Source organism: Sinocyclocheilus grahami, unplaced genomic scaffold, assembly GCF_001515645.1.
Source record: "Sinocyclocheilus grahami isolate Dianchi unplaced genomic scaffold, SAMN03320097.WGS_v1.1 scaffold208.1, whole genome shotgun sequence".
Lineage (NCBI taxonomy): Eukaryota > Metazoa > Chordata > Actinopteri > Cypriniformes > Cyprinidae > Sinocyclocheilus > Sinocyclocheilus grahami.
In genome coordinates, this window is record NW_015505387.1 from 81,691 (window position 1) to 105,196 (window position 23,506).

The 23,506-nt window shown below is 39.7% G+C and overlaps 1 protein-coding gene across 1 annotated transcript in view; it reads right to left on the reverse strand.

The window, feature by feature from the left end:
- Positions 1-23,506, reverse strand: part of LOC107595778 (transcription factor COE3-like) — an 87,917-nt gene that overhangs the window by 45,588 nt on the left and 18,823 nt on the right. The gene's annotated exons all lie outside the window — the stretch shown is intronic.

Here is a 23,506-nt window from a genome sequence, read left to right on the forward strand (position 1 = left end):
CATTTTATGGAGGACTGTTTCCTGATCCTGGTAGAGAAACGTTAGACTACAATGCCGACTTTTCTGACTCAAAGACTGTAAGTACGTTTTTTATATTTAAAGAGTTTTTATATTTTATATATTTAAAGCAATTTTTTGGGCAGTGTAGAGTAACTTAGGGCTTGTTGTTTGTCATTTCTCCGATCACAAATGCAGACATGGTTTTATGTTTATGCGGCACGATGCAACGCAACACGTAAAAAGACAGTATAAGTCATTATAATCCATAATTATGTCTCCACTGGATGCAACGAATGCCTCGTTTATAATGGGTTTTCATGTTTTTGAATCATCGCTGCGGCCTGACAGGGCATCATCCCAATATGGTGAGGGCATAACATTTCCGTCTCACGCTTGAGGTATTCGGCCAATCACAGTGCACTCGATAGCTGGCCAATCACAGCACACCTCGCTTTTTCAGACCGATGAGCTTTGTAAAAATCTACGCGTTTCAGAAAGGCAGGGCACAGAGGAGAAACAATAATGTACAGTATGTGGAAAATAATGTGTTTTTTAACCTTAAACCGCATAAACACATTTCATTACACCAAATACACAAAATAATGTTCTTTTTAGCAACATCATATGACCCTTTTAAGACTTTTTTAGATAGAGGGTTTCTTTAATATAGGTGTGTTTTGGCTTACAAATTGTTTATTTATTTATTTATTTATTTTGCTTGTTTCTCCACTTATTTATAAGTGAAAAATCTGCCAGTGCAGTAAAAAAAAAAAAACTAATAACTGCAAACTCTGAAGGCAAGTCATACAATCTTATGTTGCTTCTCAAATATATTTTTCTTGTTTATATGGACAATTCACTATTAAGCATGGTTAACAGCCTACATGTTATACTCTTTCGATTCTTTCGAAACAAATATCACTTTCAATGTAAAAAAAAAAATAGGCCATGATGAGGAAGAAAAAACAAAAGTTACTTGTATTTTAATTACGATTATAATGGGTAATGCAACACTGTAACATGCTACTTTAAAAAATGGCATTCCCCTACTCTGCTAACTGCAGTGTGTAACTTATTCAGGTGGGGGATCCAAGTACAGGCAGAAGTGAAAACTGATGCTCCAGTTGAACCGAATACAAAGACTCCAGGAGCCCAAGTTGCATCTCAACTGTCATTAAATTTGCAAGCTGTTTTATTGGAATCATTTTAAAACAAGATAGACGTGTAAATGGGTATCAGCTTCTGTGTTACCACCTGGCCCGGTCCCAAGTCAGTTTTCTGACGGAAAAAAAGAGGTATTCTTCAAAAGGAGATGAAAGGAGCGTTTTTTCACCATGGAGAGAGCAGAACAATGATGCGGTTCGGGAAATTGAACTTCGTTTATTTAAAATTACTCTATGCTGTTTGAACTTGACGCAGCATTACCCAGTTTCACGTACAGGGAGAGTTGGCCGAATTGCATCAGTGAGAATCACAAACTGCATCCCTGTCGTTTCAGGTACAAATCTCACTTTCCTTTCACTAAGAACACTCACCAACACTCACAGACAGATGAGAAATAGACTCGGACCCCATTCAAAGTGTTATTCTGAAGTCTCCTGTATAACGCTTGTTGATTTTTATGAAGTGTTATCTTCATCAAGCTGTTTTTTACCTTTTAAAACAGTTTGGCACAAACTGACATGTACTTTAGAGCTGTTGCAGATGTGTTAAAGCACCTTGGAGTGGCAGAGGAGGGGCTCGTAAGACCCTTTAAAGGTAAAGATTAATTATAGGCTGAGGTGAGGTGACGAACAGCGCGTGTGCATGCCTGCATGAGGGATGATGACAGCACACCTCACAGATGAAGGAGCGCTCTTAATGAGCTGAGATCACAGTTTCCAACGTTCCATCTCCGTTATACAGGACGGGCCTTTATTAAGTGCCTTACACTACGCTGTCAAACGCTTTAAACATGTTCACACCAGCGTATATTCACCTGTCCAACACCGTGCGCACGCTGCTTTAAGAAACCAAGTTAATCTATCAATTCAGATACACCCTCATTTTGAAGAACAGATTGCATACATAAATTAAACATGCAAACAAAAGAAGACATCAGAAAGAACTATTTTAAAACTGTAGCTACACAAGCTAAAATCTTATGATAATTTTAAATAGTTAATAGCTAAAGTCAAACTTAGTTAGCTACACTACTGTATAAAACTTTGGGGTTGGTTCTTCATTTCAAGACTCTTTGATGAAAAGAAACTTCAAGAGAACAGAATGTATCTGAAATAGACATATTTGGTTCCAATGTAAAAGTCTTTAGTTTAATGATTCAATGCTGAAAGTATTCATCTCTCTCACTCTCAAAAAATAAAAATCTGGTGTACGTTACAAGCTTGCAAACTAGAATAGATAATTGAAGCTATTAAATGAAATTTTGCTACATAGAAGACAAAAAAAATGCAGCACAAAAACTAAAATTGCATGCACAAGAACAAACAGAATAATTTTTATGACCCATTTGATTTACTTGAATCGTCCAAATGCACTAGACTGACAGCTAAACAATATTAAAACAGTGATGTAGTATTTTTCTACATGGCTACTTGTTGCATAAAATAGTTTTGTATTGCTGGAAAAAATACTGGTGTTGTCATGCTACTTGGAAATGCAGCTAACTTTTACTTGGGAAAGAGTTAGCATCATTTCCTTAAAAAAGGTATATATATGTTGAACCTAAATCAAAGAATACATTAATCCTCTATACTGCATTTCCAATCATCTCATCACAGGACTTATTTATATCTCTCCTCAATTAAAGCCAGTCAGGAGAGCTAGCAGTCCCTCAGGGCGCCACCGTCATGGCCGCCAGCAGCGTACTCAAGCCCAGCCATGGGTAAGTGTGAGCTGGCAGGCCCGAGAGAAGCTTTGGCTCCGCTAGTCTGTGAATACTGGAGTCCACTACCACAGCATGCCCAGGACGGGGGGTCCGTCCAAGGACACATTGCTCCTGGAGAAGGACCCTGGACAGATGGGCGGCTGGATCTCAGAAGTGTACATTAACCACTGATGTCAGGCCAGAACTGCTCTCTGGTTGCCAGCGGTAACATTATGCTCACTTTCTAGTCAGTTATGACTGAGGACACTTGACATATATTGCTCGATTCTAAAAAGCCCTCACATGTAGTTCATTCGCCCATTCAGAACAAGTAAATATGAATTCAAATGCGCTCACAGCACATAACAGCTTCGCTTCATTGCCGTTAAGCTACCGATGTTTACCCGACACCCATTTGTTTGGTATTTTTCTGTACGTGTAGCCTGACCCGGTGATTTAGAGGCAGCTCTCAATAGCGTACAGCCTGCTTAATGACATTTATTTCTTCCCATGAGAGCAGCTCTGAATTAGTGCTCAAATATGATCCCTTATTACAGTCAATAAAACATGCCATTCTAATTATGAGCAAGTGATGCAGCTCAGGAAAAAAATAGATGGTTCTGTCAGAATGTTTGCTGCTAATGCTCAAGAATGGAAAATATCAGGTAAAAACAAGCCTGAAGATTTAATCAAAATCCCTTTTGATGGTTATATTTCAAATAAAGACATTACACTTTGCAGCCCATTTTCATGTTTTCCCCTAGCTGTAAAAAATATGTGCTTGGATTTTTAATAATAATCATATATCACAGCATGCAACACATAATATTCTGTGCTTGTATGATATCTAATGATGCCCAGATGGATGTTGGTGTGTGTCTGTGGATGCACCTGAGCACTCAGTGCCAGTAAAACTCCTTTTTCTCCCCAGTGGCATTGCAACTTCACCACTGAAGGAAAACACAAAATGCTGCCAAGGCTCTTGTGCGCTGCCCAGTCGCTGCTCTGCTCTGCCAAAAGCATTTTCTCACTCGCTCACTGCCATTTCCATTTCTGCCAACTTCCAATGACAATGTTATGCTTGTTTGCACCATAAATACACTTAATAGGTATTATGACAACATTCATAAACAGACTGATCAGAATCTGATCTCCTCCACTGAATAATAAGGTTTTACATTTAATAGACTGTATCGTTTGAGACCGAAACACTTCAGGGATCTTATCCAAATGAAACACTATTATTTTGGTTGAAAAGCTGGGTCAGAATTCAAGCTCGATTTCATCAGCTTTCCCCATCCCCAACTGATCTCTTTTCACATTTTCACATTCACATTTCACTCTTGTGTCCAAACTATACATTTGCGTCACTGCATCATCAGTAGCACTGACAGTCACTGCTTTAACTTGTCATTTTAGTGTTTTTATTTTACCCCCATTTTAAACAAACAGAAAATAATAATAATTATTATTCATAATAATTCATATAAGTATAATAATAATAACAAATTATAAGAACTATTATTATTATTATTATTATTACTACTACTACTATTATTACTATTACAATTTTTTACTTGCACATACATAAAAGCACAATAATAATAATAATTGTTATTATATATTTTATTATTATTATACTTATATTAATTATTTTGAATAAATAAATAATGTTGCAATTGATACATTGTCAATAGACGTTTGCGTCCATGACTTAGGGCAGATTGCTTTCACCAGTGTACCAGCGTTCACATCAAAGTTGTGCAACTTTCACAACAACGAAATGATTTGGGTCTGCACCAAAACTCTAGTATGAAGCACTCTTAAAGTTCTCAGTTAAAGTAAACACCATTTCTTTAAAGTAAAGTAAAAAAAAAAAAAAAAAAAAAAAAAAAAAAAGATAATCTCAAAAGCAGATCTCCGAGCTGTAAACTGATCAGGGCTTTCTTTCGTTCTAAATAATGATTCCCCCCCCCCAGGATCTGCACACCTACTACACACTCCTATTTCTCACACATTTGGATTATTTATGTTGGGGTTAACTTCAAGCAAAATGGTCTTTAAAGCTTTAGACAGCACACAGCAGATGCTGCAATCCTCATATTTCTGCCATTCTCTCTTAATGTCTGTTTCATGTTGAAAAGTCTTTAAAAAACACCACACGTTGCCAGTGTCTTGGTATCTGTTACTGATGACCACTCTCTGGGAATATTCTGTCCAATTCACAAACTTATTATTGTACTTACTATTGAAATTTGTTCACACAACTGCTTTTAATTAAAGTTCTCGATTCGTCATGATTGCGAAACACATGGGGTTTTAGACGTTTTGTTTGGGGGAGGAAGTTATATTGGGTTTCTCAGGGCTGCTTCTTAAGAGGCGAGTGCCTGTCAGAGATGAGAGGGTTAAAGTGCACAGCGAAGGGGTCAGAGGTTAGCTGAGTGTACCGGGATGAAAATCACTGCTGAATCAGACAGCGGCCTTGGCTCTGACTGTGTGAACGTCAGGGTGTCCATGAAACTCCACTAAAACTGTCCAGTCCTTCCCTTGGGAATGAACAGCCACTTCCTTCTTCTATTTCTCTGTTTGCATTTCCTCTGGGAATGGGAGTGTCTCTCGTCAGTTACAGTTACACATATAAACTTTTCCAACTACATAAAAAAGGACATTACTAGTTCTGAGAATTTCTGAAAATGTATGCAAGTACCATATTGTCAACAAAATCTTGCTAATCTTAACAATCCTGTCAATGAAAATCACTGAAAAAGAAAGAAAATTAACAACAGTTTCTAATAAAGCATGAAGACTTACAGAAACATCAAATATTATATTTTCAAAATCAGATTTTTTTTTGTTTGAAAGTTTGGTCTGTTTGTACATTATCATCCAAAATAAAATACACTTTAGCAGAGACCTGAGACACTCACATAGAGATTTAAACATCTGGACATGCAATCTTATGCAAAGATGAGCAAAACACACCCACCATTTATACTAACAATCTACAATGGCAACATGGAAAGGATTAGGGAGGTTAACACTATCAAACTCAAATGAATTTTGAAAGCATCTTTTTTCCAATCAAACAGGATATGGCTCATGATTTACAAAGATTGTGGGCGGACGAACCCCTGATGCAAAACTTCCAACTCCAGAGCCAAGAGTCACAAAGGCTATCGCTTCCATTTCTTTTGGAAAAACAAAATGTACAGAGACATCAGAGAAATGCGAAAAACTGTGGACTTGACGGTATTTGAATTTCAGAGAACCCAGAGGTCTGATGAAGAAGGTCTACAGTAATAACGGCCTGAGAATGTGTCTGTTTGTCAGAGAAATCGAGCATTAATTAATGACCAGCTGCCAAACTGCAAAATCGCTAATAAAACTTAAGCTTGTGCCTTGGGCCTGTCAGCTGCACATAAATCAATAGATCGACAGTTTCCACTGTACAACATAAGTCGACGTCCATTTACACACACACACACACACACACACAGCTCGGCATTAGAGAGAGTTCTGGCTGAACCGGGCTGGACATCTCTGACTGCTGCCAGTCTCTTTCTCTTCCTCCAAGTCCATTTTCCCAGCACGCAGCCCGAGCAAGATTTGCTAATTAAGGGGGACTGAGGAAGATCTGTAGCTGGTGTGACGGTGTGTTTTGACAGGTGGGCTTATCGAACTGTGATTAGGGGAGAGGCCACGGCGAAGCAGTTAAGCCCTCCGTAAGCCCTTCGCCGACACGGGCATGCAGACCCCTGAAAACCCACTGCTGGTTTTGAGAAGGAGGAGGGGGTGGGCGATTCGTGATTGACACCTTGAAGAGCTGAGATTTTGCCCCATCCTCAACCTGTCCCGCCTGAAAGCTGTCATGGGAGGTGTTAAGAAAACACCTGAATTTTGACAAACAGACTTTTAAAAGAATATTCTGGCATCAGTACAAGTTAAGCTCAGTTAACAGTATTTCTGGTATTATGTTTATCACAACATAATTTTAACTTTTAAAAAAAATCTTATAATGAAGGTGAATAGTGATCTTATAATGAAACTTTAATAAGTGATTATTTTCCCCACAATAAAAGCATATTAGCATACTGTTTGGCTATATCTATACATCTCTGGCTATAATTTTGAAACAGTGAATATGTATTATCATTCACATATTGGCAGTGTTATTTTAGTACCACTGAGATACCATTATAGTTTTTTATTTGTTTTTATTACTATTGTAGTCCTGTTTTACTAGTTTTTATATTTTGAATCGGTTATTATTTTTATGTTCCTGTTTTATTTTAATTTTCGCTGAAGTTTTAGTAATTATGTTCTGTGTTTTTGTCATTTTTAGTTTCATCTCTGGCTGGGGGCACTGTGAGTTCTGGGACCCCCTGGCCCATTTGTGGAGGTATGGATGGAGGGTGAAGGAAAAACAGGCTCATATAAATAAAAACATTGCTCTGCTGAATACCTTTTCTTCTCTGTATTTCATTTCTGCTCGATGGTGACTGCATAGTTATTAAATTCCTTTGTGCATTGTGCCCGTTCTTGTCTCACTGCTCTTAAAATGGCTATTCATTTTGCCAGCTGCCACCCACTACAACATAAAGAGTCCCTAAGAACCGCACGGGTGACGTGGGATTTCTGGAGTGGGCCCAGAACCCACTCACACATGCACAGATACCTAAATACACACACGTATGCACACAGCCCATAATGTGTGCCACTATATCACACTTTTATGGCAAAGTCTAATTCAAACGAAGACACTGATACAATCTTTAAGATTTTCGGTGACCTGAAACTTACATGGCGCATTCATCCAGCAACATTTTAACAACACTTCCGTGCTTAATTTTCAGCAAATTCCTCTTCCTGTCAATCCAATACCATCTTTAAGATTTTCTGACCTGTAACTTATATGCTGCAATCGTTCAGTGGCATTTAAACAACACTTCTGTGCTTTATTTTTGTCTAATAAAGCAGCAGTGGCCCTGATGTTCATTTAAGTCTGCTTCTGCTCACCAGGGATTGAACGTCTGTGCTGATGCATGCTGGGAGATGCATTCTGGGCCCTCAGATGCCTCGCTGACTGTCCAGCGCACCATCAAATGCTTTCCATGCCATTTAGCGCCGTGAATCCCACACCACAGCGCGTGCCTGACCTTGGCGTTTTCTAGTGGCTCTGCCCGTGCCATCTGCAGCCGGCAGGCTTGGGTAGTAAAGCATCTCGACCCTGCGATTCGGGCACATTATGCCCCCACAAGGGGCTCAGCCAGATGGCACTACCCACTAAGAGGGTTTTACTGCCGCTAAAGACGCCTGGGCAGCAGCGGTGCCCACTCTCTCTCTCTCTCTTCCTCGTTTGCCACTGCCAAATGCTCCTTCAGCAGACATGGCGGTCATGATTAGCAGGCAACAAACAATCCTTTAGCATCCACCAGGGCCTGCTGAACAGTTCCATGCAGCCAGAGCCTTTAGCGTAAAGACGGGGAAAAAAAAGAGAGACAAACGACCTGCCTTTCATTACTCGGACTCGTCTATAGAGAATGATCTCTCTGCTCCTGTCATAAAGCTGCCGTTAACTGCCTACAGACTGCGCCTGATGAAAACCAAGTCCTGAATTTGCTTGATAAAGCTCTGGATTTGTTTTCCCACAATGGCTTATGGTCTGCACAGTTGGCCCACATGGTGAAGCTAAAAAGTGTTACTTGCTCTCCAATGCTAACTTATCAAAGTGATCACATTTCAATGATAAGGTATAATAGGGTAAATAATTAAAATAAGCAAAAACATCTGACAAAATCAAGTCACTCTCTAAAACATGAAAAATCTCCCACAGTGCATTGGTACCTAATGCTAGTGTGGATGGCTTTTAGCTGCTCGTTCCAGGGTCAAGGTTTGGCTCAGTAACTTCAGCAGTTAGACTCTACTGGTAGTAGGCAAAAAAACAAAAAATTTGGCAAAACATTTTTAAAAAGCCTTTTAGTTTTGAAGACAGTATTATAGATAGAAAGAATGATCAAGAGAATGATAGTGCTAACTACAAGGCCTGCACCAGTATTTTCAGAGCCAGCATGTATGGTCAGCCAGGCCATTACCCCACATCAGAGGACATATAGATCACTCAGCTCAGGTGAGAGGGGAAAATAGAAAAAATCATGCGTGTGGTCAGAAAGAAATCAATAAATTCATTTTTTGTTGGGCGGTTTAAAAATTTGGCAAAACATTTTTAAAAAGCCTTTTAGTTTTGAAGACAGTATTATAGATAGAAAGAATGATCAAGAGAATGACAGTGCTAACTACAAGGCCTGCACCAGTATTTTCAGAGCCAGCATGTATGGTCAGCCAGGCCATTACCCCACATCAGAGGACATATAGATCACTCAGCTCAGGTGAGAGGGGAAAATAGGAAAAATCATGCGTGTGGTCAGAAAGAAATCAATAAATTCATTTTTTGTTGGGCGGTTTGCAAGAGTAGAGTACAGATGTGTGCTGGACATGCCATAGATGGTACCTGCTACAGCTCAAGCCGTGTTGCGAGAAAAACAGATGGTTTTACTTGGGCTTCTACGTGTATCCGTTATCATTAAGGAACTTTAAGAAAACCTGCCCTTAAATGAGGGATACAAAACAGCAGGTACATTTACCAAGCCTGACTTAGATGTCTCTAAGGTCTAGCTTAACTCGTTAGAGGCAGTATTCATTTGGAAAGCGAGAGATGGTGTGTTTTTACGGGGCCGATAAAATTCTAACAAGAGGTTATAGCTTCAGGTGGGCAAACGAGTGTGTGCACAGGGTTGTGAGTGAGTATGAATGAGAATTGACATGCCTATGCAAGAATGTCTGTATATAATACTATAAATATAAGTAGGTGCATTTATGACTATGTGCACATACATACTGTACATGTGTGTAAGGTTTAAACTATGGGGTCTTACTAACAACAACAAAAGCATCAAATATACATGATCCTCTGGCTCTAGAGATCTATGTCAGCTGCACATAACACAACAAAGGCCGACCCAGACAAACACCAACACAATAAACTACACCGCCACAACTCAGACACAAGCCAGGCTTCATCACAAGCAATTCCTGCACTGGGAAAAGCTCTCTATGTAATGGTGGACACTAATTAGTGGTGTTTACTAAGGCACTTAAGGCAAACATCACTATTACAATTGCTCATACTTAGGGTTTGTGATTTATCACACTTCAAACCAAGTAATAAATGTACTGGTTGTGCTACAAACACTTCAAATGATGTGTGGCTTTTTTGTTTTGTTTTTTGAGGATGGGTGTGCTATTACTTTTCTAAGCATTTAGATTTACGGTTTTCATATGGCGTACTAAAAAAAAATCTCATAGACTTAGAGCAATATTTAGAGACTCAGAGGTGCGCTCTAGTAAGCATCCACCCATAACACCCTAGTAACTGCATAGCAATGCCTTGTAAATGCTTACAACACCAGTTTCACGACCATGAATCACTCACTGATTAAATGATGTAAATTGTTGTCTATAAAATATTAAATACACCACTGTTAAAAAGTTTGGGGTCAGTAAGAGTTTTTTCATTAATAATTTTTTTTTTTTCAATTATTTTTTATTTAACACTTTTATTTAGCAAGGATGCAATTGATTAAAAGTGACAGTAAAGAGTTTTGAATTGTTACAAACGATTTATATTCCAGAAAAATTATTTTGAACTTTCTATTCATCAAAGAATCTTTTCACAAAAAATATTAAGCAATGTTGTCTACATTGAAAATAAGAAAGCACCAAATCAGCATATTAGAATGATTTCTGAATGATCATGTGACACTGAAGACTGGAGTAATGGCTGATAAATTCAGCTTTGCCATCACAGGAATAATTGACATTTTAAAATATATTTAAATTGTATTAATATTTCACAATATCACTGTTTTTACTGTATGTTTTTTCATCAAATAAATGCAGCTTTGGTGAACAAAAAAACTTCTTTCAAAAACATTTTAAAAAGTCTTACTGACCCCAAACGTTCGAATGATACTGAAACTGTGTTTTTGTTTTGTAATTTCATTGTAGTTGGCTGATTTTAAACAATATGAGAAAATTAATGTTTTGAATAACAATACAAGTCAACCTAGCAGTTCATTGAAACAATATAACATCTCAGTGGGAGGATCTGTATGTGTTTGTCTGTATGTTTGTGATTATGTAACGGTCAGTCCCTAAAGCAGTCTCCTGTGGCTGGCTACTACGCTGCCATGGTCGCCCACATCAGATTTATGGATCTTTATATAGAAATCAATACCCTCTTAATCTGCTCCTCTTTCTCTCTCCAATCTCCTCTGGCCTCCATCCCTCCCCCTATTCCATTCTGACTCCATTTCCATTTCTCCACCTGCCTCCATCCAGCCCTTGCCTTTCTCTCTCGTTTGCCCTCCACCCCACCTCTACCCTCATCCACACCATCACTTCTGTCCTCCACACCCCTCTTTCTTGGTCTCCGTTTCTTTCTCCGCTTATATGCTGGTCTGGGCATGTCGAGGCCAGATTGCACCCTGAGACAGTGAGAGACCCAGAGGACGTAGGGAGGAAAGAAAAAAGAAAGCATAGATGGAGTGGTAGAGGATAAATCGCACTCATTCAAAACCACATCAAGGACATTCTATACCACTGTGTTTTCCTGCTGTTCAGCTGTGTGGGATTTCAGAGGTGAGGTTGACTAGATTTGGATCTGCAGAGTTCAGCACACAAATCACTCCCTGATCCAGTTGGGAACTCTAGAGGTGGAATGATCTTTCTTCTTCTTTTGTTACTGTTTACTGTATGTTTATTGTGTTCAACTGCATAACACTGTTTCCTAATCATAGAGAACCTGACAAAACAAAAATCAATAAATAGAGAATCCCATCATTATTAACTGAGGCTTTTGTCCTAACAAGAAGTGATAATATGTTCTGTCGGTCCATTGGTTTCTATTTTTGTCCCAATGCTCTGGTTAGGTTACAGTATATTCTCAATAGACTCAAATCCCACTCCACACAGTTCTATATTAGCATTAAACTGAGTTTACAAGACATTTTATTTCCACAATGTGACGTTTCAGAGTGAAACTCTATGTTCTATGAAAATTTAAAAAATATTCAGATATATAATGACAAAAAAATGCAGAAAAAAAGAGAGAGAAATTATGCCAAAAAAGGTATCAGGATATTATGAACAAAATATCCAGTTATTCACTAAGAACAAAAATGCAAGAAAAAAAATACAGAGAAAAAAAAAGAAGCAAATACTAAATGAGAAGAAAACAAAATAAAGAGAGTGTGAGAGAGAGAGAATACTTGAATATTGAATGAGGAAAGAATACTCAATATACTCAAATATTCAACCTGAAATTAGGGGGGAATATCACTTTAAGTGTGGACAAAAAATAAATAAATAAATAAATAAAGTTGCATCTGGTTAGGCAATGATATAAAACAAAAAAATATTCAGATATATAATGACAAAAAAATGCAGAAAAAAAGAGAAAAATTATGCCAAAAAAGGTATCAGGATATTATGAACAAAATATCCAGTTATTCACTAAGAACAAAAATGCAAGAAAAAAAATACAGAGAAAAAAAAAGAAGCAAATACTAAATGAGAAGAAAACAAAATAAAGAGAGTGTGAGAGAGAGAGAATACTTGAATATTGAATGAGGAAAGAATACTCAATATACTCAAATATTCAACCTGAAATTAGGGGGGAATATCACTTTAAGTGTGGACAAAAAATAAATAAATAAATAAATAAAGTTGCATCTGGTTAGGCAATGATATAAAACTAAAATGCTTACTAAAATGACAAGACCCTAAAAGAAAGGCAGAATACATACTATGATTTAGATTTAAGTCAGTACTAAATTTGATATGTTTAACCGCACAGGCATTCTGTATTCAAAACCCTTATATGTGAGCACCTCTCAAGAACATCTGCAGTTTGACCGGACCATGACCTGCACAGAGTCCCATGCTGATCTGGATCTCCATGGGGCGACAGGACTGCTCTACCCTTTCAGCAGCTTAAGGAAGAGCATGCAAACCCCCTTCACATCTGCTAGCCAGAATCAGCACCATGGATAGAGACACCTTAATGAAGCATGGCACCATACCCTCTGATGCAAAACAGCAGGGCCTCGTTAGGACTGTTTTTAATTGGACAGACGTTCGTGTAACTAAGGTAAGAGGGGGTAAAGTTATCAGAGAGTAGATAGAAAGTGGGGTGGACGTATTGGATATTGAAATTTACAAATTAGATCAATTATTTGTTGATAGAGTTTGTAAAAAAAAATTCATAATTTTTACAGTAAAAGACTGTAAAAATGCTATGGTAATAACCTGTTAATTGGTTAACAGCTTCCCTTACAGTAAAAGCTAACATAAATCTAATGGCATTTCATGTAATTGTGTTAATTTACAGTTAATTTCCAAAAGTTTCAAATTTAACAGAATTCCCTGTGTAACACTTCACATTTGATATTTTTTATTTAAATAATTATGATCCTTCTGAGTTTTTTTTTATCAGTTATGCACATTAGGGATTTGTTGCATCTTATGTTGTTAAATTAATGTTCCTTGCATTATTTTAGTGATAAGTTTGCTACCACGATCGTGTGTGGATGACACATGTGCATCTTCATATTTTTAATTTTAAAGAGTACAAAATGCATTAAAAAATTAATTGGAAAAATAAAAATGACATTCTATGAGAAAAACCTACAACAAAAATTTGGGTAAAGCTATCTGAGAGATCATAGAACATTAGCTGGATGTGTTAGATATTGAAATTTACAAATTGTATCTTTTTTTTTTTTTTTTGCTTAAGACATTGGACAAGTCAAATATCTGGACATTCAATGAGAACAAAAAGCTAAATAAAAATAATGCAAAATAAATACAGTAAATAAATCTGGGTAATTTGTTTAGACAGTATATAGAAAGCAGGCTGGACATATTGGATATTAAAACTTTCACCTTTTATCTACTATTTGTAGCTAGAGATATATGAATGTTATATGAATCATTACAGTGATTTTACCACAGTTATGGGACAGTTTTAGGCAAAATACAAAGCATAATTATGAGGATTTTAGTCTGAAATCATTTACAGTTACCCTCTGGCATCAGAATATGGGTTAGACTCTGAGTTCAGGCCCCGTTCACAATATCCCAGACAAGTCAACATGATCTTAGTCAATACTGGGGCGTGGCTAAGAGGGCCCCTGACTGTGTTTACTTTCCCAGATTACACAGCACCCAGCGCTCTTTCTTTGAGACCCGCAGGAGGCAGCGATATGTCGACAGAGGGATAAGGAAGAAGCGATCGATAGCTTTTCCCTCACAGAGGGGTAGCAAGGGATAATGCTAGCATTAGTGACAGGCACTGGAGGGGTGGATTTAGCTGCAACACTTCCACGCTTGCTGGAGGGGGGCGATCAGATTCCCATGACCCCAAACACGCTCTGCCATTCAGTGGAAGGAGGCGATGCTCACCTGGCTGTTTGGAGAATCTCGCTCCGAGCATCTAACAGCATCCCTAAAGAAGCTGCACGAAACCCCGCATAATGGTGTAAGAACTGACAGATGCGTAGTTGTTGTTTTGTTTGAGCTCTTCCTCCTTCTATTCCTGCCTTTCTGCTTCTCTCTCTTCATCAGAGTGGGCCCTCAGGAGCACATCCATCCCTGCAGGGCCCGGGGCCGTTCTGCAGGCTGTGACTAAGCCTGGGCCTAATGTTCTCGGCCCCACAGGCTCCCAGACACATCTCACCTCAGGCTCTGGATGCAAACACAACACTTTCCCCATAGAGAGCAGTAAACAGGCACTACAGATGCCCCTCACTCTGCTATAACTCCTGCCAGCCTCACCGACTGCTTCATCTGTTTTTAAGTGAATGTAAGTGCAGACCTTTTGCACAAAGCTCTTTGAATGTACAAAAAAATGTTAGCAGCAAAGAACCAAAATATGTATGTTTCACCACAACAAGGCACATTGAAATTTCAGGTGACCCTGTAGTGAGGAAAAAATTGTAGCTGGATGCACAAAATGACAACTTTATAAGTAAGGAGGTGGAATTTGTCAAGACTTTTTCAGGCACTGGCTTAAGCCATGATAGCCACATTTTTAAGATGCTGTGTCAAGTTAAAAGTACTTTTAAAACACTTACTGTACCTTTCAGCAAATCATTAAGAACTGCTGAGTGGTTGTTAAACAATCTAATTAATATTCATGATCCATGTGTTAGCCAGGACGATATGGATTATAATGTGTTTATCATTTTTACACCCCTTATTCAGTCAAATAAAAAAAGAAAGAGAATTAAAACTTAAAAAATTTAAAATATATATATTTTAAATTAATTAATTAAATCAGTGAGCAAAGATTTAGCAAAAACTTGCATAATTGCTCAAATAAATCTGTGTGAAAAAAATATTATATGAGAAATTTTATGAAAAAATGCAACAACAAAAGAAAAACATATATATTTATTTATTTATTTGGATACTAAATAAATAAATAAATTCTGTATATTCTCTCTCTCTCTCTCTCTCTTTCTCTCTCGCTCTCTCTCTCTCTCTCTCTATATATATACGCACATACACACACACACACACACACACAGAGTATATTTAAATATTATTATTATTATTATTATTTTAACTTGATTTAAACCAGTTAATTTCATGTTGCCCCATACAGGTCATGATCAGCATGGATCTATGTGCAGGATGCATTTGGATTGAACAAACTAACAATTCTGCAGCTTTAAAGGGAAAGCCTTCATATGTGGCACACATGGATGATACTGCAGCAATAAGATAGTAAACATCCAAGTCCATGAGGATGTTGGTGCTCCAGATAAATTACAGTGAGTTAACCTTCTGTTGGAGGCTTCTGTGCGGCAGAGGGTGAGACTGTAACAACAGAGCGGAGAGGGAAGGTGCTTGTGGTTGTGTAGCTTTCTATTTGCAGGCCTGGCTGTGTAGCTGGTGTAGCTAGAGTTGAAACAGATAGCCTACATGAAAGAGGAGAGGTCTACAGCACAAACAGCGACTGCTGTATTTCCTTTCAATCCTCTCAGTTGGCCACTCAAGGTCATCATCGTGTTACGATTAAGATAAAAACATGTTTGCATTAGGTTGTGGCTGCGAGATTAGTGCTGAAATTATTGTCAGATATGATATGTACCAGAGTCGTTGCCCAAGACATGCTGAGCTGTGGTGCTTCTGTGGGTAGTATGGGTTTGAATTAGGCCCGCAACACTTCATTCTCCCATTCTCCCATCATTTCCTGTCATCTCTCTACTTTCACTATATGAAAAAAAGCCCCAAAACACAATAAAAAGAAAAACATATATATTTATTTATTTATTTGGATACTAAATAAATAAATAAATTCTGTATATTCTCTCTCTCTCTCTCTCTCTCTTTCTCTCTCGCTCTCTCTCTCTCTCTATATATATATATACGCACATACACACACACACACACACACACACAGAGTATATTTAAATATTATTATTATTATTATTATTTTAACTTGATTTAAACCAGTTAATTTCATGTTGCCCCATACAGGTCATGATCAGCATGGATCTATGTGCAGGATGCATTTGGATTGAACAAACTAACAATTCTGCAGCTTTAAAGGGAAAGCCTTCATATGTGGCACACATGGATGATACTGCAGCAATAAGATAGTAAACATCCAAGTCCATGAGGATGTTGGTGCTCCAGATAAATTACAGTGAGTTAACCTTCTGTTGGAGGCTTCTGTGCGGCAGAGGGTGAGACTGTAACAACAGAGCGGAGAGGGAAGGTGCTTGTGGTTGTGTAGCTTTCTATTTGCAGGCCTGGCTGTGTAGCTGGTGTAGCTAGAGTTGAAACAGATAGCCTACATGAAAGAGGAGAGGTCTACAGCACAAACAGCGACTGCTGTATTTCCTTTCAATCCTCTCAGTTGGCCACTCAAGGTCATCATCGTGTTACGATTAAGATAAAAACATGTTTGCATTAGGTTGTGGCTGCGAGATTAGTGCTGAAATTATTGTCAGATATGATATGTACCAGAGTCGTTGCCCAAGACATGCTGAGCTGTGGTGCTTCTGTGGGTAGTATGGGTTTGAATTAGGCCCGCAACACTTCATTCTCCCATTCTCCCATCATTTCCTGTCATCTCTCTACTTTCACTATATGAAAAAAAGCCTCAAAACACAATATCCTTTAAAGTGTAGGCTAAAAGCGCAGTAATGATTGTGTTCGCAATCACTTCTACAGTTGATGGGGCTACTTTGGGTAAAAATGGCTCAATAGATTCAGGGTTAATGAGAGATGACCATTCTAAAATTGCTATGGGAACTTTACGCTTCACATCGTCATGGCGACTGGCCTCATTTCACCTGCATCTGTCACTGTTTTTATCAGAGTGCCACCACCAGGGCTACAGCCGTGCCATAGCAGAATGCTCAAAAATCGCTCTCTCTTTCTAGCATTCTTTTCATACTCTTGTTTCTTATTCTCTATTCCACATAAGTGTGTATGAGAATGGAATGGGGGGCAAGACGGGTCCCCCTGTGAGGGACAGGATATACTGAATTATTGAACTAGCCAAACAGGCAACCATTCATATTTCACACATAAAACACACACGCACACACAAAATACTATGGAAGTCAATGGCTACCGTCAGTGCACGTCTGAAAATTCTCCCGTTTGATGTGGTCATAAAGAGATACAGCGGTTCCACATCTTAATAAATTAATTTCTTGTCAAGAAAAAACAAAAACTGCAGTTTTGAGTGGGGTGGCCAAAGGGGTGGCCAAGCTTTCATCAGTGGTGGCCACAGCTTTTGTGATGGCTAAAAGTGACTCCAAATTATTACTCTAAAAATGATTAATCAATAAAATATTTTCATCACTCCCCTTGATATTCCACATTAAAGCACATTAAAGACTTCCCAGTCCTGAGTGTATAATATCATACATGTACAGTATCCGTCTGTAATGTGTCTCTAACACACACTTACATAAAATCTGCCTCTTTAACACCCTTCTTCTTTTGCCTCTGACTCATCTCCACTTCCAAGAGCTCATCATTTTTTTCAATTTTACCCAGGCTATCCACTAATGTCCTTCTTTTATTGCAAATCTATACTCTTAATCTGGCCGGCACCGATGGGTGCGCAGCTCGATCAATAGAACGCGATTGCTGGGAAGAGTCCAGAGAGGCTGACCAAAAACCAGCAGCCACCCCCACTGGGTTAAGCTCTGACATAGACATGCACATATATGTACAACCAACCACACACAGCTCTAACGCATATAAACAGTCAAACAAAGGGTTAAGATTGAGTAGTACTCATGCACATTTGTATATACATGCAGACGAAATCCTATACAAACAGTCAACTATAGGGTTAAGTGTTCAGGATTATGGACCTGTTTTGCCCCTGTTTCTGTTTCAGTGTTCCCTTATTTGGTCATGTTCCTGTTCTCGTTGTCTCATTATTAGTTGATTCCCCGCACCTGTCTGTCCCTCGTTAAGTTTAGTATAAATGTGTAGTCTGCCTCATGTTTCCTTGTCGGGTCTTGTTGTGAACGTCATCCTTGTGCTCTGTGTCTCCCATTTGGATCATTAAAAGACTCTCGTTCTGTGAAATCTCCACGTCTCCTCGTTTCCTTGTGCCCGTGTTCCAGCGAATTGTGACAGAAGACCCGACCGAAACAGTTACCTCTGTGTGTCTACCCTCCGTTTTTGTTTCCATTTTTTTTCCCTCAGTGTTTTGTTTCCGTTGTGTTTTCCATGGATCCCCTCTCCCGTCCGGATTACCTCCTCCTCCTGCTGGAGCAGGGGGAGAGATCACTCGAGGGCCATACTAGACCAAGCCTGGTCCTCGCTGCTCTAACCAGTTACCCGGACGACGCGCTCTCTGTGTTCTACGACGCCAGTTTAAGCATCACGTGCAGAGCGCTGTCGTCCGAAGTTGGACCTCGAGCGAATTTTGCCGCCTTTGTGGAGCCACTCCGGACCCAATGCCCGAGCCCACCGTCGACAGAGAGCCGGAGCCCGCCGCAACCGACAAGCCATCGCCGCACGGAGCAACAGAGCTGAGGATTGCCACGGAGCCAGAGCTGCTGATGACGTCAGTCAAGGTGTGTGAGCCGGCAACAACGCCCGCCACGAGGGAGAAAGCCGCGGACGGTGTGAACGCGGAGAGGAGCTCCACCCCCTGCACCGCGGCTGAGGGTGAGCTGTGTATGGCGCGGCAACTGTGCCAGACCGAAGAGGAGAGGGCTCCCGTTCCTGAGTACTGGCCTGAAAGCCCGGAGGCTCACAAATGACCGCCCTCCCACCCGCTCCTGCCTCCTCCTCCGCTGTCGTTTGACAGCCCCTCTGCTCACCCTCAGCCCGCCATTTATGCGGTGCGAGCTCCGCGGGACTGCCATCCTCCAGCATCTCCATGGTCGGAGTATCCCTTGACTCCACCTCCAGCCTCTGGGCTCCAGACTCCACCTCGGCCCATTGACCCGTTGGCTCCACCATGACTCCCAGCTCCCAGCTCCCTCCTCTCCGCCGTGGCCTGGCAGTCCACTAGCTCCGCCGGGCTCCCTCATTCCTCCGGCTCCGCCTTGGTCTGGCATCGACCATCCTGCGCCTCGGGACTCAACTCCTCCAGCTTCACCTCGTCCCTTCGGCTCCGTCAGGCTCCTTCATCCCCTCAGCTCCTCCTCAGTCCTCTGTCGCTCCGGCTCCACCGCGGCCTCCCAGATACATGCCTTCGCGTCGGTCGTCGTGCCATCTGCTCCGCCTAGGACCTCCGGATCCTCCTCGTCACCCTGGCTCATCGGCTCTCCGTTTCCAACTCGGGCTCCTCCACCACCTGCTCCGCCGCCATTGGTCAGCCCCCTGGAGTCGGTGGCCATTCCTCCTCCATGGCTCCTCCCTCCATCGGCTCCACCGTTGGCCGCCGTTATGGCTGTGGCCTGGGTCCTGCTGTGCTCCTCCTGCTCCGGACCCCTCCTGTCTCCTCCCTGGCTCCTCCCTCCTTCGTCGCCTCCCTGGTCTCTGTCTGCCATCCCCCTCCCGGGTGTCCGTCCTCCTCTCGAGCTGCCTCCTTAGTTCCCACCCATTCCTGACGATATGGAAGGATTATGGACCTGTTTTGCCCCTGTTTCTGTGTTCCCTTATTTGGTCATGTTCCTGTTCTCATTGTCTCATTATTAGTTGATTCCCCGCACCTGTCTGTCCCTCGTTAAGTTTAGTATAAATGTGTAGTCTGCTTCATGTTTCCTTGTCAGGTCTTGTTGTAAACGTCATCCTTGTGCTCTGTGTCTCCCATTTGGATCATTAAAAGACTCTCGTTCTGTGAAATCTCCACGTCTCCTCGTTTCCTTGTGCCCGTGCTCCAGCGAATTGTGACATTAAAGTTCTAACATAAGCACACATATAAATAATCAAGCAAAGGGAAGGACCGTTAGTAAAAAAAAGCTTCTATTCTGTACTATCAGCATTTTTATTTATGTAAATAGAAATATATTTAATAATGTACATATTTATAAAAAGGTGTAAATAAAATGCTTTCAAAAAATAAATGTATAACATATAACAAATATTTTATTATTAACCTTGAATTAAATTTATTGTTTATTTATTTTAAAATGTCTTTTTACTCCCAGTGTGGGATCTTCAGTGTGGGCTCAGACTTTTGGGCCTCACTGTGTAAGAAAACAAACACTTAACGCAAACATACACACATTTTATATATATGTGTGTGTGTGTGTGTATATATATAAAAAAAAAAATTATAAATAAATAAATATATATATATATATATATATATAGTAAAATGTAAAAAAAACTTTTTTTACCTTTTTTATTACAAATCATATTATCAGTGTACCATATCAATTTGTGTAAAACATTAAATTGTAAAATAAATTGACCAGTACAAAAGAGTTAATATGGTCAATGTCAAAAATTCTCATTATTACCCTTAAAATTAAAACCCAATAAAATGTCTTTTTACTCACAGATCTTCAGTGTGGGCTCAGACTTTTGGGCCTCACTGTGTAAGAAAACAAACACTTAACGCAAACATACACACATTTTATATATATATGTGTGTGTGTGTGTATATATATAAAAAATAATAATAATAAATAAATAAATATATATATATATATATATATATATATATAGAAAAATATAAAAAAAACTTTTTTTACCTTTTTTATTACAAATCATATTATCAGTGTACCATATCAATTTGTGTAAAACATTAAATTGTAAAATAAATTGACCAGTACAAAAGAGTTAATATGGTCAATGTCAAAAATTCTCATTATTACGTGTATATATATAAAAAATAATAATAATAAATAAATAAATATATATATATATATATATATATATATATATATAGTAAAATGTAAAAAAAACTTTTTTTACCTTTTTTATTACAAATCATATTATCAGTGTACCATATCAATTTGTGTAAAACATTAAATTGTAAAATAAATTGACCAGTACAAAAGAGTTAATATGGTCAATGTCAAAAATTCTCATTATTACCCTTAAAATTAAAACCCAATACATTGTTTATTTCTTTTAAAATTATTTTTTACTCCAAGATTTACAATGTTGTCCCAGACCTTTGGGCCTCCCTGCACATAAAACAATATTACCCTTAAAGGGGTCATATAATGCGATTTAAATTTTTCCTTTCTCTTTGGAGTGTTACAAGCTACCGTTCTTCTAGCCGCCAGCCGCCACTCACTCTAGGCCTCCGTGTGTTTCGTTGTGAAAGCTAAATTACTTTGTTTGGCCTTCCAAAAGGACGTCTCAAGAAGTCTTTATCTTCACATTCACACATCTACTGATCTGTGCCATACAGGACCTTTATGAAAACATGCCTTCCTGATAAAGACACAAGAGGAGAGACACTTTGTGAACACAGACATGGAGCAAAGGTCAGGAAGGTCACATGCAAATGGTTGTTAACCCTTATCTATGGTCTCATTTCAATGCTTCACTCCTTGTGCATGATTCAAAATGAAAAGCATAGAAGTGAATTATGACGATCATGCTTGAGGCTGGATGGGTGGGAGGCAAAAGGAGGTAATTAGACCAAACTCCCCCCTCCTGCTATAATCACTGACAGCACTGCACAATTTATTGCCCAACTAAGAGAACTCTCTGGACGATCTAATTGTAATATGAGCTTGTACTAACACCTGTTTTAAAGCTCGCACAGCAATATTTCACTTTACTCTTGCCTGAGCACTTCTTGATCTGCAAATGCATGTAATGCTTCCCAGTTTGTGTAAGTAAAGGGGTCATGAGATACAACCCCTGACCTTTCTGACCCATACTTAACCCCTAACTAAGTGGACTCGAGAATAGACATTTACGAAGCTGGAACAGGACAGGAAGTGACTGTGTTTCTTGCCTTATTTCCCATGACAGATAATAATGGGCCGAAATCAAAAAGAATCTAGTGAAGCTCTTTGTTTGTTGTTGTTTATCATCCCCATTAGCGGTAAACATCACGATCAATGGGGCAAAACTGATGAGACCAAACTAACGGAGAGGCAGGCGTGAAAAATTTTTCTTTCCAACGCCACCAGGTCTGGTTGTTTTAATGCAAGCGTGCGCGTGTGCGTGTGCGGGCTCTTATTTGTGATGCATGGGGCCACACAGCCATGCGCAGCAGGTCTTGATTTAGAGATCAGATCTGTGCTTGAAACAAAGGTAGAGACTGTGGAGGGCAGGATGAATGGCCGTCATTAAGCCTTTTACAGTGACGGGCGCTATGGCTGATTTGCATGGTGGGCCGGCAGCCGTCCCTCGCACCAAACTGATTTATCTGTTAGTTTAAGGAGCTCAGGGCGGCGCTCCTATAAATACTGCCCATCTTAATAGGGCGCTAAAATGCAGTCGTATGGACCGGTCTGTCTTAAATCATCTGCTGTCATCTGTAAACACTTTAGAATGGGTTTTGGTCAGCGTAATGAGGAGTTCGGAAGTGGCTGGCACACACAAGCTAGACATCAGTGATTCAGCCCCCACGTAGCGCCATTCATTCCGACTACTCCCAGAGGAAACATTTTAGACGGCAATATCAGCCTCATTGTAGAGAGATGAAAAATCCAAACGATCTCGCGCACGCTTTTGTCGTATTTTGTCGCGCCTTTGATGGTTCTCTCGCCCCGTCGGTTGTTAGTAAATTGGCATTATTGGTAGTTTGTTTGCTCGTGCGGCTGCTATAATGGCTGCAGGGTTTTGTCATTTACTGAGCGGCTAAATAATGGTACATTCCATAAACAACACCGTGAGCATGAAAAGGTGACATCATCTCTGCAGGTTCGGACCTTACACCAATCAGATGCACTCCATGGCAGCTAGAGGTGAGAAGATTTAGTGTGTGGTTGTGTGTACACGCTTTTGTAAGTGTGTGTGTGTGTGTGTGTGTGTGTGTGTGTGTGTGTGTGTGTGTGTGTGTGTGTGTGGGGAGAGAGAGAGTGTGTGTATAAGAGAGAGAGAGAGAGTGTGTGTGTGTGTGTGTGTGTGTGTGTGTGAGAGAGTGTGGGAGGGGGGGCGTGTGGGGGTGGGGGGGTG